The sequence below is a fragment of the Dermacentor albipictus genome, chromosome 2 (genome assembly GCF_038994185.2).
Source record: "Dermacentor albipictus isolate Rhodes 1998 colony chromosome 2, USDA_Dalb.pri_finalv2, whole genome shotgun sequence".
Classification (NCBI taxonomy): domain Eukaryota; kingdom Metazoa; phylum Arthropoda; class Arachnida; order Ixodida; family Ixodidae; genus Dermacentor; species Dermacentor albipictus.
Window position 1 is genome coordinate 151,972,182 of NC_091822.1, and position 14,858 is coordinate 151,987,039.

At 48.1% G+C, this 14,858-nt stretch overlaps 1 protein-coding gene across 1 annotated transcript in view; it reads left to right on the top strand.

Annotated features, from left to right (window-relative positions):
- LOC135899857 (uncharacterized) overlaps positions 1–14,858 on the top strand; it is a 72,018-nt gene continuing 57,160 nt past the window's right edge. Inside the window, exon 1 of the mRNA XM_065429250.1 lies at positions 1–64. The gene's annotated coding sequence lies outside the window, so the exon portion shown is untranslated. The remainder of the gene's footprint in view (positions 65–14,858) is intronic.

Genomic DNA, 14,858 nt, shown 5'->3' on the forward strand with positions numbered 1-14,858 from the left:
GCAGGACCGGACGTGGATCAGGCCGGACGGACTGAGCAACCATCGGGCATCGGCCACGGCGAAGGTGAGTGCTTTGTCTTACTCGCTGTTGGATGCGAAGAGCCCGTTTAGCAAGGGAGTTTCGGAAACATGAGATACGTGCCAACGTGACAAGTCATAGATTTAAAAATCAACACTTATACTTTGCGAATCATGACTTACATTACTGGAGTCCCGTATTTCAAACAACCGGATTCGACAAGAGTCGGCCGCGAGGAATGGCATCGAATTGCACTAGATAAGTGTGGCCTGCGCCGTGTACCATTTACTTCCTCGACTATACATTCCAGTTTGTTCCATTTGTGATTAATTGAATTTTTTTTTTTGGGGGGGGGGGATTTTGTTTCTGCGTCATGGTTTGTAGTTCGCGCGACCGCTAGGGACGCGGCTGTTTCATGTGTACGGGCAATAGTTTGACGAAGTAGCTTATGTATTAGCCGCTGCTGCTTGTAAGCAAGGAAAACGATGGAGCATATTTCATTGAGTGTAGTTCCCTTCTGCCACAAGTGGACGAGAGAAACACAGAGGCTCAAGCGTCTGAATTTAAGTAAGCCGCAAATGGTGAAATTTATATGCAGGGGCATAAAAAGATAGGCAAGCAGATGGCCGGTCGATTGTGAAGAAGGGCGACAAAACTGACCTGTCAGTGTGCGAAGGAAATTTCGATCGCATCAGTTTTCTTTTTTTTTTATGGCACGGAGACACCTGCTACCTCAGTACAAAAGGACAGGTACCCATCAATGCGGAGCTCACAAGACAGATCAATATTCTAAGGGCCTCCTTAAATGGACACTAAAGCGAAACAACAAAAAAATAAGTTTAGGCTAATAAAACACTGTTTGAGAACACTGCAGGCAGTCATTTCAAAATGACAGTTTGATTATTAGATGAGAAAATCAAGGTCGAGGTATCAGTATTTGAATTTCGCGCTGAAACCCCACCGCCGGTACGTCAGGGAGACGTCAGGGATTCCAAAGTAAGTTTTTGCATTTTGGCCGCGTTGGCTGAGTAAAGGTTCCCGAAACTTGCCATGTTTAATATTTGGTTCCTTTAGAACACAGTGTAGTCAATCTGTACCGCTATATAATTAAGTAGGCCCTAGAAGGTGCCATCAAAATCCATGACGTCACAGCGACCAGGAGCGGGAACTTCAAGGAGGCGTCGCCACTCGTCTTTCGTTCTTGCGCCTTTTCTAGCTTACCAAGCGTCCTATTGTGGTAAGAGTGGTGTTTTTGGTGTCCTGGAGAGGTAATTTACTGATGCAGAAGAAACCATTTTTCGCATTAGTGTCCCTTTAAAATTGCTCCCGTAACACCGGACAAAGTGCTGAGCACTCCTCGGGTAAAGCGTCGTGCGGACCTCGAAATTTATTGCCATTCTCCATACGTTACGAGAGCCTGCCTCTTTTCTCCAAAGCGGTAATCGAACTGATGACGCCCAAGTGCTGTGGGTTTCGCGGGGGCAATGTGGTCGGCATGAACGCTATCCCGCATTCCACAGAGGTTGAACAGGCAATGATTTTCCGGTATAGAGGGCTGATCGCACTGCCTGTGACCACTGCTACGACGGGGAAACGATCGCTCATATTCCGTGTACCTGAGAGAGAGTGTGCTCAGAGACAGCCATTCTCCTCTGTGTGGGACGACTGTAGACCCTGTCAGAACACGTGATCCCCACTCGTTAACGTCACCCACGACATTGTCAGAATACCGCTCAAGCGCTACCGAGCTTCCCGCGATAAAACTGCTTGTGTGAACGCGACGACACTTATTGGTTAAAAGGATGCGTAATACAGATGAAATTGGTCCGTCAACGTTGTACCGCGGGGCTTGTAACACCAGCCGATCCGGCAGCCAGTGTAATCAAAAGGACCTATCCAACCAAAAGGCCAAGGTGCGCCTATCTTGATACTAGTGCACAACGCGGGCCGATCCCGGAGGCCTTACAACCTAAGGCGTGGGTGGGCCGACCCGGGAAGGGGGGGGGGGGGGTGAGATAATTCTGTAAGTGTCAACTTAATGGACATGTGTATTTCGTCTGCTGCTGAAGTTCTGATTGGCTGGGCAGGAACACGCGTCAGGAGGAGACAGATACCCCCAACCAATCGGCACATCAGCAGCAGAAAAAAGGAACATGGCCACAAGGTGGACACTAACAATACGCCCCCCCACCTTTCCCGTAATCCCTAACCATATGTGTCTTACCAAGAGCTGATGTTGGCGTTACAGGCGCACCCGCAGCTTCGTAACGACGTAATAACGCAGTCACAGGGACCACGAGGTAGGAGAAAATGTGAAGATATCGATAGATAATCATTGAAAGATATGATCTTATGCTGATATGATCAGTCAATCAAGCGAAGAATGATAACCTATGAACTCTTCTTCCAGGCTTGTTCAGAAGAGGTGAGGGGGAGGGGGGAGGCGAATGAACCTGAACGTTTTCTCTTCCCCAGCTTTTCCTAACGTGAATGAAAACACGGGACTCTTTTCAGAAGCGCTCGCACTTGTGCGCGCTTTGTCCCCGTAGCTTTCCCTTTATTGTCGCAGAAAGTTGTCGGCGAGTATAGATGGCTTCAGAATATCGCCTGTTCGATCAATGACGGTGGTCTATTAGAATCAGTATTGCTGCTCGATAGCAGTTCGCACGATTCCAGCCGTGTGCTAACTACCGTCCAGAACTTAACAGTTGTTCCGGCTAACTATGCATGTTTAATGTAAATATTTTCATAATATGTACTTTCTACACAGGGGCAGAGCAAACGCTTTAATAGCAGAGAGCACCTTTTAACCGAATATCTCGATCTAAATTAACGAATGTTTGGAAAACAGTATTTCTGGCGGAAATTATTGTCTAACCGCGCGCGCCCGGGCGGGTAGATGAATCCGGAACAACGACCGCATGACCTGTTAAAGCAAGCGCAAAGGAAGGTAAGGTTTGTCCCAAAAAAGATAACACAAAATAAGCGGAGCAGCATATTAGATGAATCAGCCTAAATATCTGACAGGGGCCGCATTATTTAACAAACCAGATGGTTTAAGGTTTATTCAAAGCCTCCTTGTATATAGTAATACATTTCATTTTGTATTTCTTACACTCAACACGAACAGCTATTGTGAGTTAGGAAAAGAAAAAAGGCAATTGTACCCGTTCGTTCTACCGACACGCTTCGATTAAGGCAAGACATGACCAGAGTCCCTTAATAATTGAAGGACTCTTGCGCGACGTGGCGTAGGAAGTTTTCAAGTTCTTGGGAAGCCCGCAAGGTAAAGGAAGTTTCACGAAACGGATAATTGTCATCCACACGACTGTAGCATGAAGCTACAAAGTAGAACCGTACGATTTTATCAGAAAAGAAAGCTTTGCAGTTGAAGAAAAAAATTCTTCCTGGTCGGGGGATCGAACCCCAAACCAACGCCTTTCAACTTCAAGAGGTATTTTTCTTTAGCTGCGAAGCTTTTATTGTATTTCCGAGAAACTCGCATGGGGGTTTTCTTTGCAGCTTCGTGCTACATCAGGGCGAACGACAATTTTGCCTTTCATGAATATTCCTCCACCTTGGATCTTCTGCCACCTCGCAGAATTTTAAGTGAGACTGGTTTAGACGATCGCCTCTAGAAGCTGTGAGACGTGCAGTCAGTGCGAAATGTGTTTGCGCAATAACTTTTTGTGACAAGATTAATTTTTGTATGGACAAGATTACTCTTACGTGTATTGTGTCTACAGTGCGCATCCGTATATTGGACTACGTGTATATAGTATCTCATTGTACCATAAATAATCACCCGCCACCTACCTTTCCCTGTATTTCCCACTTCCCCTTTCCAGAGTGAGGAGTAGCAGGCTGGAGACACGCTCTCCAAGCCGACCTCTCCTCCTTTCTCTTCATTAAAATCTACTCCCCCCCCCCCCCTAGCAGAACTGATTTGCCGTGTTCTGTGTCCCCGGGATCGAAGTCGTCAACTAATTCTGCCTTGCCCTGCGATCTGCTATATTTCGCTAGAATAGCAGCTTGGGCTTTTTGGTTTTCCATCCTGGTGTTAACAGCGCAAAACGTTCTTGAAAGTCAGCGCTTCTGGTGTCGTCTTCTCGTCTCGTGTCCCTTCTACGTTTTGCGCTGATAAAGGGACACGAGACAATAAATCAGTTGAGACTAATAAAGCCTCGTTTGAGAAGCCTGCAGGCAGTCATTTCAAAATAATAGTTCGATTATCAGATGAAAAAATCAAGGTCGAAGTATCAGTATTTGAATTTCGCGCCGAAACCCCGACGCCGGTACGCCAGTGAGACGTCAGGGATTCCAAAGTACGTTTTCGCATTTGGGCCGCGTTGGCTGAGTAAAGGTTCCAGGAACTTGCCATGTTTATTATATGGTTCCTTTAGAACAGAATGTAGTCAATCTGCACCGCTATATAATTAAGCAGGCCCTAGAAGATGCCTTCAAAATCCATCACGTCACAGTGACCAGGTGCGGGAAGTTAGTTCAAGGAGACGTCGCCACCCGTATTTAGCAATTATATGGGCTCTCCAGGCGCATTACTGGAGGTTTGGGGGGGGGGGGGAGGCATTCTACTCTGGCGGCTTCGCGTATGGCACAGCCGCGCGCGGGCCTTATCTTGAAAGCGATCTGCGATGGGAAAAGTGCGCCGATTGCTGATAGCTTCGTGCGCGCCGTTTTCGCCGCTTAGTTCGCGGTTGAAGCGAGAGGCAGCACGAAGGTCAATTTCGCTCGCTGCTGCTGCCGCCATTCCTCACGCCAGCGTCTTGACAGCGTATTTCCGCCCTCATCGAGGGGAGGTGTATTCATGTTTGCTTGTGCGCGCGTGACACCATGGCCGCTATTTTGTAGCGATGCCTTATGCCTTATTCTATGCTATTCTTATCATCGACCACACAGGGCCGCCTGATCCCGTTGATAATGTGGGCAGACCGTCGCTCTGACCATTCGCCAAGCGCGAAAAGCCGGGAAAAGCATAGAATGGGAAAAGGCATCGCTACAAAATACCGGCCCATGCTTGTTAATTTAGTTGACGAATGTGTACGAGTTCATACGGCGGTTAAAGCTACTATTCCTACTTAAAAAAAATTATGGGGTTTTACGTGCTGTAGGGGTTGGAGGACGGACTTCGGGATGAAATACCCCAAACTTGGGAGGATTTTATTCTACATTATGTACAGGGAGGTGAGCGACAAGTATCAGACGTACAGTCATTACGGGCCGGCAGCAACTCGGACGCTGCGGCCCGCGGCAAGAAGTTCGAGAGAGGTGAATCAGGGAATCAGGCATGTCCCAGAATCTCAGGTCTCTCCGGAAGGTTTCTTATAAGCCCTTCGAGCACTGCAAGTCACGTCATGTTTGACCAATGGGAGAGTCCACTCCGATGACGCCACTTGCAGCCAATGGTAGGCGCCCGTGTCGTGGGGCACACCTGTCGGGGCTCTCTGCGGTCTTGCCACGCAGACTGGCAAACCACTTGTAGGCTGGAGAAGGAGCGGGGCTGCACCTGCTCCATTGTCCGATGCCCACCTGCAAATCCCGGCGACTCGGCTCCGCAGCGGTGGCAACAGCCTTCTTCAAAGACGAAGGGGGTCGAATGAGCTCCATTGTCCCAGGGCCCCTTCTAATCCCGGCGGGACACGACCTGGGGGTCGCAAACTTGTTTGCACGTGTCTTCTCTGGAATGCGCTTTCCTGCTTCTGCATTCCTCAATTAGCTGTGCTGCAATCCGATGTGGTCTGGGGAACTCGAAGTAATCGCAGGAAACGGCGCCATATCTAACAGCTCGTCCTCGCCCCGGTAGTTCTGAATGGCCGGTGAACTCAATTCGCTGGCCATGAGGAACGCTGAAAGAAGCTGCAGGGTACTGGGGTCGAGCCTCGTTTGACAACCCTCGGGATCCTGGACCCTGGAAAACATACGTCAAACAAACCAAACAACACAGCGCTGCCCCACGTGTAAGCGCAGGCTCTTCACCCCTGACTCGCCAGGCTAGTACTGAGTCAAAATCAACCCTGATCATTTAGTTCCCCAATTTTGACAAAACAGTTGTAACCACCCCTCCAAACAGCCATGCATTTCTCCTCGATTGCCGACAAGACCAGAGCACTATTGTTGTTGCAAAACAAAAGGGTCGTCGAGGATGCAAACAACAAATGAAAACAGCCGAACATAACATAAGTGGCCTAACTACACGAACAGCATGTTTCCAATCTATCGCAGTGGCGTACTTATCACACGTATTGGTGCCACTGAACAATCTGGTCAACCTTACAAGTACGTAATCACAAGCGCACTAGCCTTGTGGTCACTAAACAGAACGCGTACTTGCGTTGTAGGCAAACTCTTCACTTACGCTTACTCACGTTTTTTTCCTGAAGGTCCTACAGGACACGTGACGTAAACGAACAATTAAACTTGCGGGACTTACACACTCCGCAGAACTCTTAAACTAATGCGTCTTTTAATAACTCGTTCCACGCGTACTTATAATAGAAGTCAGAATACGGCTGCCCTCAAGACACGAGCAACCCAGTCATAAATCTGCTTCCTTCCGTCCACACAGGACATGCGCTAATGGAACTAAGAACGCTTCTTCGTGCAAATCATGCACTCACTGAAAATCTACGCGCTTAACCTTAAAAAATTCAACACTTAAAAAGAAAGAAGGTTAAATAACACACGCGCTTTACCATAGGCCTTTCGACGATAACCTTGACCCTCAGGTTACTCACACACACAAAAAAAGCCTATCTACTTATTAATGAGCATCTCGCGAGACTACATGTTTACATAAAACGCATCTTTCAAATCTCGAGCTTCTCAAACGAAAACACAAACAAAGCTCAAACCTTACACATTGAAAGAAATCTCAGTCTCAAATCGCGAAAACATTCCGATGCTCAATAATAAAACAAAATAACATTTCACTTCTGCGGAAGCTCTCTTGGCTTCCCGTTCCCGATTGCTTACGACTGACTCATACTCTGAGCCGTCCTCGCGCTGGTCGCGGCTTGAAAGCTACTCTGGCTGTCGAGAGACAACAAAAGGGCTGACTAACTATCAGCTCCCCCAAGACGTCACGGTCTCCTGCCAATTTGCGTCCTCGCGCCCCGCTTTTAACACGAACTCGATTGACCGCGTCGCCTCTCCACACCTGGTCTCGTCCTGCCACCTTGCGTTTCTTCGAACTGCACGCTGAGCTATAAAAAGAACTACGGAACGACGAGGAGCTTAACTGCCTCGTGCCCTTTGTCCGCGTCCGTACAGAACATTCTTCGCGGTCCCCCTTTGACCTGTGGCTCGAACGTTTTCGATGCGTCAACATCGTCCGAGACGACCGCATCTTTTTCCTCGCGCCCTGCCCATTTGGGTTTCTCGCCATCTTTGGCGGCGCCTCATTAGTTACCGACTTTCGGTTTTTACTGCGCTTCTTTTTACGGCGCTTTCTCCTCGCACTCACTTTCATATCGCCTTTTCGTGCCTCGTGCTGGCCGGTACACGTTTCGTCGGCCCGGATCGGCCTCTTACCCGCACAGTCTGAGTGATTTACATTTAAATCTACTCTCTCTCTGCCTCGACTGGCGGACAGCTCAACCGACTCTGGCACAATGCAGCAGGCTTTACTCGAGTAAGACAACTCGCACTCTTGCGAACTGCCCTCTACTACATTGCCCAGCGCACGCTGTGAATCGGCACACAGCCCGTCGGTATCGCTCGCTGTCTCACGCGCACAGTCCGAATGATTAACTGAATCATCCCTATCTAGGCCATCTAGACTGGCGGAGAGCCGCACCGATCCCTGAACAATGCAGTTGTTCTCTCGTGGACTACGGAGCTCGCCACCCCGAGAGCTATTCTCAACTGCATCGTCCAGCTCGCACTTCACTTCTGCACGCACCTCTGGCCTGACATGGGTGCTCGCTTCTGTCGGGTCAGAAGTACCCTTTTCTCCGCTAGCAACCTCGCTAACATTACCTGCGACGCACACACGCGGTAACTGTGCCAATTTGTTCGCAGCTGGCCTAGCTGTGTCCACAGTCATCTGTTGGCACAGCACCTCGTCGCTCTCCTTGCCGCCTTTAACGGCCTCTGTTGCCACTAAGGCATCGTTAGCAGCTAGCTTTTTCCCTTCACTTATGATTCTGCAGCTAATCTCACAGGCACTACTCTTCTCATCGGCTTTTGGCGAAAGTCCGCTAGACACTTCCTCATTCTTTCGCTCTGTACTACGTACAGAATTCTCAGACAGCCGTTGTCTCTGTGCCAATAACTGATCACAATACTGTATCTCTTTGATCAGTGCTGCCTTCTCTCTCTCATACTTTTCCTCTTGCTCAAGCTTACGTTGATTCTCACGTTCGCGTGCCTTCTCACGTTCGTGACGCTGACACCTAAGAGTAAGTTCTTGAAGCTCCTGCTTCCGTTCATTCTCGCGTTCTTCACGCTGACGCTCACTCCTAAGCTCACGACGCTCTCGCAAACGTACACGACGCACACGCTCCCGTGGCTCCTGTATCACCTCCCAAGCAAGCCTAATACTTTCATCATCATTGCCACTATCGTTAATCGCCTTTATGATAGCTGGCGTTTCCATCCGTTCGTCCGCCTCAACTCCCAAATCGTCGCACACCAACAACAAGTCTAACCTCGTCAACCTTCTAAGATCCATGGCAGCTGCCCCGACAGGTGGTTAAAACTGTTTTCCTTAATTAATTTGTGCAAACACACAATGCAACAAACTCCCGATTCCCAGAACTATCAAAATTGAACACACAACCTTTGAGTCTGGCGAATCATAAGGAAAAAAACCACGCGCTCACTTACGGTTGCAGCACCCTGCCATCCGGTTCGTTCGTCCGCTGTTGCCGGTTCCTTCCGGACTCCCTGGGTCGAAGGCTCGCTCCTTCTTCGATACTCCCAGTCTCTTCGGACCTCTTTCGACGAAGGCTCTCTCTTCTTCGCTCTTCCCGGTTCTTTACGATCTCTCTCGACGAAGGTTGATTCGTAGCGCTGCCACCAGCTGATGTATTCGGAGGCGATCCCACCGCTGCCAACCAGATGTAGGGGTTGGAGGACGGACTTCGGGATGAAATACCCCAAACTTGGGAGGATTTTATTCTACATTATGTACAGGGAGGTGAGCGACAAGTATCAGACGTACAGTCATTACGGGCCGGCAGCAACTCGGACGCTGCGGCCCGCGGCAAGAAGTTCGAGAGAGGTGAATCAGGGAATCAGGCATGTCCCAGAATCTCAGGTCTCTCCGGAAGGTTTCTTATAAGCCCTTCGAGCACTGCAAGTCACGTCATGTTTGACCAATGGGAGAGTCCACTCCGATGACGCCACTTGCAGCCAATGGTAGGCGCCCGTGTCGTGGGGCACACCTGTCGGGGCTCTCTGCGGTCTTGCCACGCAGACTGGCAAACCACTTGTAGGCTGGAGAAGGAGCGGGGCTGCACCTGCTCCATTGTCCGATGCCCACCTGCAAATCCCGGCGACTCGGCTCCGCAGCGGTGGCAACAGCCTTCTTCAAAGACGAAGGGGGTCGAATGAGCTCCATTGTCCCAGGGCCCCTTCTAATCCCGGCGGGACACGACCTGGGGGTCGCAAACTTGTTTGCACGTGTCTTCTCTGGAATGCGCTTTCCTGCTTCTGCATTCCTCAATTAGCTGTGCTGCAATCCGATGTGGTCTGGGGAACTCGAAGTAATCGCAGGAAACGGCGCCATATCTAACAGTGCCAAAACCACTTTCTGATTATGAGGCACGCTGTAGTGGAGGACTCCGGAAATTTCGACCACCTGGGGTTCTTTAACGTGCACCTAAATCTAAGCACACGGGTGTTTTCGCATTTCGCCCCCATCGAAATGCGGCCGCCGTGGCCGGGATTCGATCCCGCGACCTGGTGCTCAGCAGCCCAACACCATAGCCACTGAGCAACCACGGCGGGTCATATATTCCTACTTCGTATAGCTGTTTACTGATTTGCTATCGCAATGGATGCTTCGCCTTTCAGGCGAAACTGCGACTTTTTTTCTTGGTATTCGCAATGCAAGGCATAACGAATGATTGCTTGACTGATCGATTGATCAATTGATTGATTGATTGATTGATTGTATTTTACGTCCCGAAGGGACACTCACCGTGTGAGAGACGCCGTAGAGCAGGGCTCCGGAATAATTTTGACCACGCTAGGTGCATTAAAGCGCGCCTAAATTTAAGTACAAGAGCGATTTCGCATTATGCCCCCATCGAAAGACGGCCTCCGAGCTGCTACGTGCTCTCCTGCTGCCGCGTTTTGTTTTGGCATATGTCTCCGCCTGGACGATAAGCCGGCCGTGCGAACGCGGTGTATCACTCCAGCAAGAGCTCGCACTCCGGATGGCCTTACCGCGGTCGCGGAGTGGCGGCCAGTGATTGTCTAGGCATGTTTTACTATGAGGCGCACCCGAGAATTCGCAGGGAATGTATATATCGCTGTCTTCTCGGTGAGCTAATCATGGTGTACGAAGCGACGGGTCATGGTGCCGCCATATGGACCTTCCGATCCTCGTTTACACGATTGACTGCCCGTGAATTAAGCGCCCTATACCGCTTTATGGACGAGCGTTTCCTGCAGGCAACACATCAGAAGAATATTTGTTTTTTTCTCTCGCCTATTTTCGTCCTTGACTACGGAGCTTCTGACGAAATGCATTTAACCGATGATAAGCGACAGGCAGCAAGCGTCATTCGTTGGATCAGAGCAGGAACAGACACAGGTCGAGGAAGAAGTTTGGCGCGCGACTCACCTTCGTTTGGAAAATGTATTTCTTGATTTTAAATTCCTTTATCTGCAAATTAACTATAGCTTTCTTCTCATTCATACAATCTTTTTCTTCTACCACGCTCTAATATTCCAAGTTTTACCTTTCTTTTACAAACATTAAAAAAAAAACACTTGTAATATTACCCTGTTGACCAAACTGCCGTAGTGGGTAGGAGCAATTGTTGGAAAGCAATAACCAAAAGAGCATGGTCAGAGGAGAAAGACCGACGCAATGATAACGCAGGCTGCAGTGGTACCGCACAGTTAATGCAGACGAAATACAGTGTGCACCTATATTTCACATATGTTGAAAACTCTCCGTGCAAGTTCTAAGCAATGCCGTACGCGGTTTCGGATGAAGCTCGTTTTCAGCGCCATGCCTGGTGTTGCCCACATATTGCTGAAAGAGCTTCCAAAAATATGTTTATTTTCGTTGAATATCCTTATTCAAGTTGAACGTTATCGACAAAAATAAACGTTTTCCTCGGATATTTTTATGTATATGTAAATATATTCATGTATATACCCCTTTAGAGATATATGGACTCGAGCAGCGTTATTCAGTTATCACACAGCTTCAGGTTAGGAGACGCGAGCTTCACCCAAGCGCTCGGGGAAGCAAACTTCACTGTGAGCCCTTCGCGCCCTTTGGTGCTCACTTTGGTTTCTTTCGTAAGATCGGAGGCTTGCGTTCCACAATGATTGGATACGTTTTGCGTCTCCTAATAGAAAGCTGTCTATTGGAACAACGGGTTATGCGCACTTGACTGCCCAAATTTCCGCAGTTGCTTTAGGATAAACAAGCTTGCTTCTCTACTGGCGAGCGCTGTAATTGTCACTCCATGTTGGAAGCGACTAAAGACGTTATAGAAGTTACTCCTTTAGTGGACGCTACGTGTTATACGTTGTACAACTGTAGCGGAACTAAAGTAAGAACAGAGAGACCGACGTATGTGCGGGATACCGGATAAGACGCTACCTACTTTGTTTCTTTGGAACAGTCTGCAGGTCAAGCTAACCCCATGCGCAGAAGCTTTGTAAGCGTCACAACTAACAGCGGTGCACAAAAAACCAGATTACACAAAATAGACACCTATCAATAACGTAGGATTCCCTCTGTGTCAAGTGGAGAGAAGGCGCACTCACGTGTACACTTGCGGAACAATATACGTCAATCGACCCTTTTAGCAAAGCATTAGCATAGCGTAGGTACGCGGACACCGCCGACTGCGCATGCGCAGGGTATTCCGCGCCTTCGAAATCGAGGGCAAATCGTAACGCCATGCTAAAATACGCAAATTCGATGCTCGTGGGCAATTTCTCCTTCGTGTTGCTTTCTTCATTTTGCATAGAATAGATAGATAGATAGATAGATAGATAGATAGATAGATAGATAGATAGATAGATAGATAGATAGATAGATAGATAGATAGATAGATGGAGGTTAACCAGACTGAATCCAGTTCGCTATCCTACGCGCTATCATCATCATCATCATCATCAGCCTGGTTACGCCCACTGCAGGGCAAAGGCCTCTCCCATATTTCTCCAACAACCCCGGTCATCCACTAATTGTGGCCACGCCGTCCCTGCAAACTTCTTAATCTCATCCGCCCACCTAACTTTCTGCCGCCCCCTGCTACGCTTCCCTTCCCTACGCGCTATACAGGTCGGTATGTCATGCTTTCATGGCGTTTTGCGAGATAGTGCAGAAGGAACTGTTCCGCAGCCTCCGCCATTTGTTCTTTATTGAGAAACCATTACGTGTTTACGTAATGAAGTTGCGATTACGTGTTTTGAGCAAGCGATGAAGATAGGAAGAGAACGACCACAAATAAAACGCCCTGACACCAGTCGCCGTCCTTATTTTCGGCTTATCGAGGCCGCGGTCGGGGCCACGGGGTGGCGCGGGAGGAGCGCTTTTATAGATGGGCGCGGAATCTAATCGGCGCGCCGCCGTTGCCGCCCGTGGCCCGAACGAGAATATTAGCCCCGAGAACGAACACGAGCGGCGCTGCGAGCGCCGCTCGCGTGACGTCAGGGCAAGGACTCGCGCCTGTCGTCTGCTACAGTTCGGGCGTTGTCCGGGCGCTTTCTGCGGTGTTTTCGTTTGTTCGCCCTCGTTCTCTCTGCTTGTATACTTATGGTGGTCGTCTCAAATATGTTTTTACGACGTCTTCCTTTGCGAACATTTATTCCAAGAGCTAATTTGTTAGACAACAATGCAGCTCTCGAAGGCAAAGCTACAGTGCCAGCCGAAGCGACGCAGACCAGCCCATTGCGGGTTTTTCATACGCGGATAGACAATCGCAAGAGCATAGCCTATAGGAATCCAGTTATGATACCATACCTGCCGCGGTGCAACAAGTATGTCACAAAGCTGGCTATATATGACTTCTACAGCAGTTACGTTGATTTTATTCCGCTAAAACAGGTTTGCTCACGACGAGTAGTTCATGGTATAATATCGAATTTTTGCATTTCCTCACAGAAACGCTCGGCAGTAGCACGGGGACTTAACTAATACTGGAGCTTAGATTCTACACGCCTCACTTGCTTCTTTAACTGCTTGTCAACATTAGGCGGTTCTTCACGTGTTCATTTTTTTTAAGCGGCGGAAACTTGAAGTAAAGTTAATGAAGGCTTACAACTATTTACAGAGTACAAATAGGAATGTACCAATATATATTCCCTTTTCCGTGCTACACGTTCAACTCACCTCTTTAGAGCGCGTTTGTTAATGATTAATAATGTATGTTATGTTCCTCTTTTTTTGTCTATATTACCAAGTGTATATCATTTATTTATTTCAATGCCGCAGTGTGTTTTGCATTGTTATTGTGGAAATATTTCACTGTTCTTTCATATATTGTATAACTGCAATGTTTTATGGCCACTATGTAAATGTAATTTATATGGCGCTTGATGCGCTTGATGTGTTACCCCATGCAGCCATATTGTACCTAAGGGGGTGAGGTAAGCCGCGTCTGTGCGACTTTTTTCCCTCATCCACCTCCACTTACCACTCCTCTGTACATGTGTGTGTGTAAATGGAAATTATTAAATCAAATAAAACTCACTTGAGAAATTTACTGGTGCTTGCTGCTTGAGGAATATACATGACGAATCTGTGGCGAACTGACACAGGCTGCTCGGCCCAATTTTTTTAGTGAAGTATGCCTGCTGGACCGCATCGCTGCAGCCAGAAAGAAGTCGAAGCGTCAATAATTAGTAGTATGGGACATATTGAAGATATCGAAATTCCCCCGGTGGAGGGTCAGAAATCAAGTGAAAGTATATGCAAGGCTTGTGGTGCTTTCTTTATGAATGTTTGCGATTGGATTGGAGCAAACTTAATTTGCCTGCAAGGTTCTCTTTTATGTACCGACGAAGCGAATAGTTATCCGTTTGTATAATTGAATAACGCTGGATCGAGACATGGTGAGACAGAAGGTGCTTGAATTTTCCTTTTGTATACAGGAAATCTAAGCTGCGGTGTAGTAGCTCGAGAATACTTTAGCCATTCCAGTTGGCGCTGTAAAAAACATGCTTTATGGTTTTAACTCGAAGTTGTAGTGAACTGATGGGTTTCGCGAACATAGCGTGCCTCGCCATACGGACAGTCGATTGCTACCGTTACGTGATCAGGGGTGCGCCATATTGTCGATAAAGGCTACTGAGGGCCACTATGAAACATTTCATCACTTTCAATTGAGTGGCTCTCGATCTTAACAACGAAACTTTTCTCTCAGGTGATTGCTACTATGGTGTTTGTGAATTAACTATGTAAATACTCTACATGACGCGCCGTCGTGTTAGCAGCCATGAGCAATTCGTTTTTTTGGAGGCCTGTTTCAGAGGGGGATGAAAGTAGCAGCAAACTTTTTCATAAGAAATGCGCACCTAACTATTTTTTTGCGCATTCATGAATGGCCATATTTGAATAGAACAACACACCAGAGTAATAGGAATCATGATGAGAGCTTCGCTGGGCAGTGTCTTTCTAAAATCA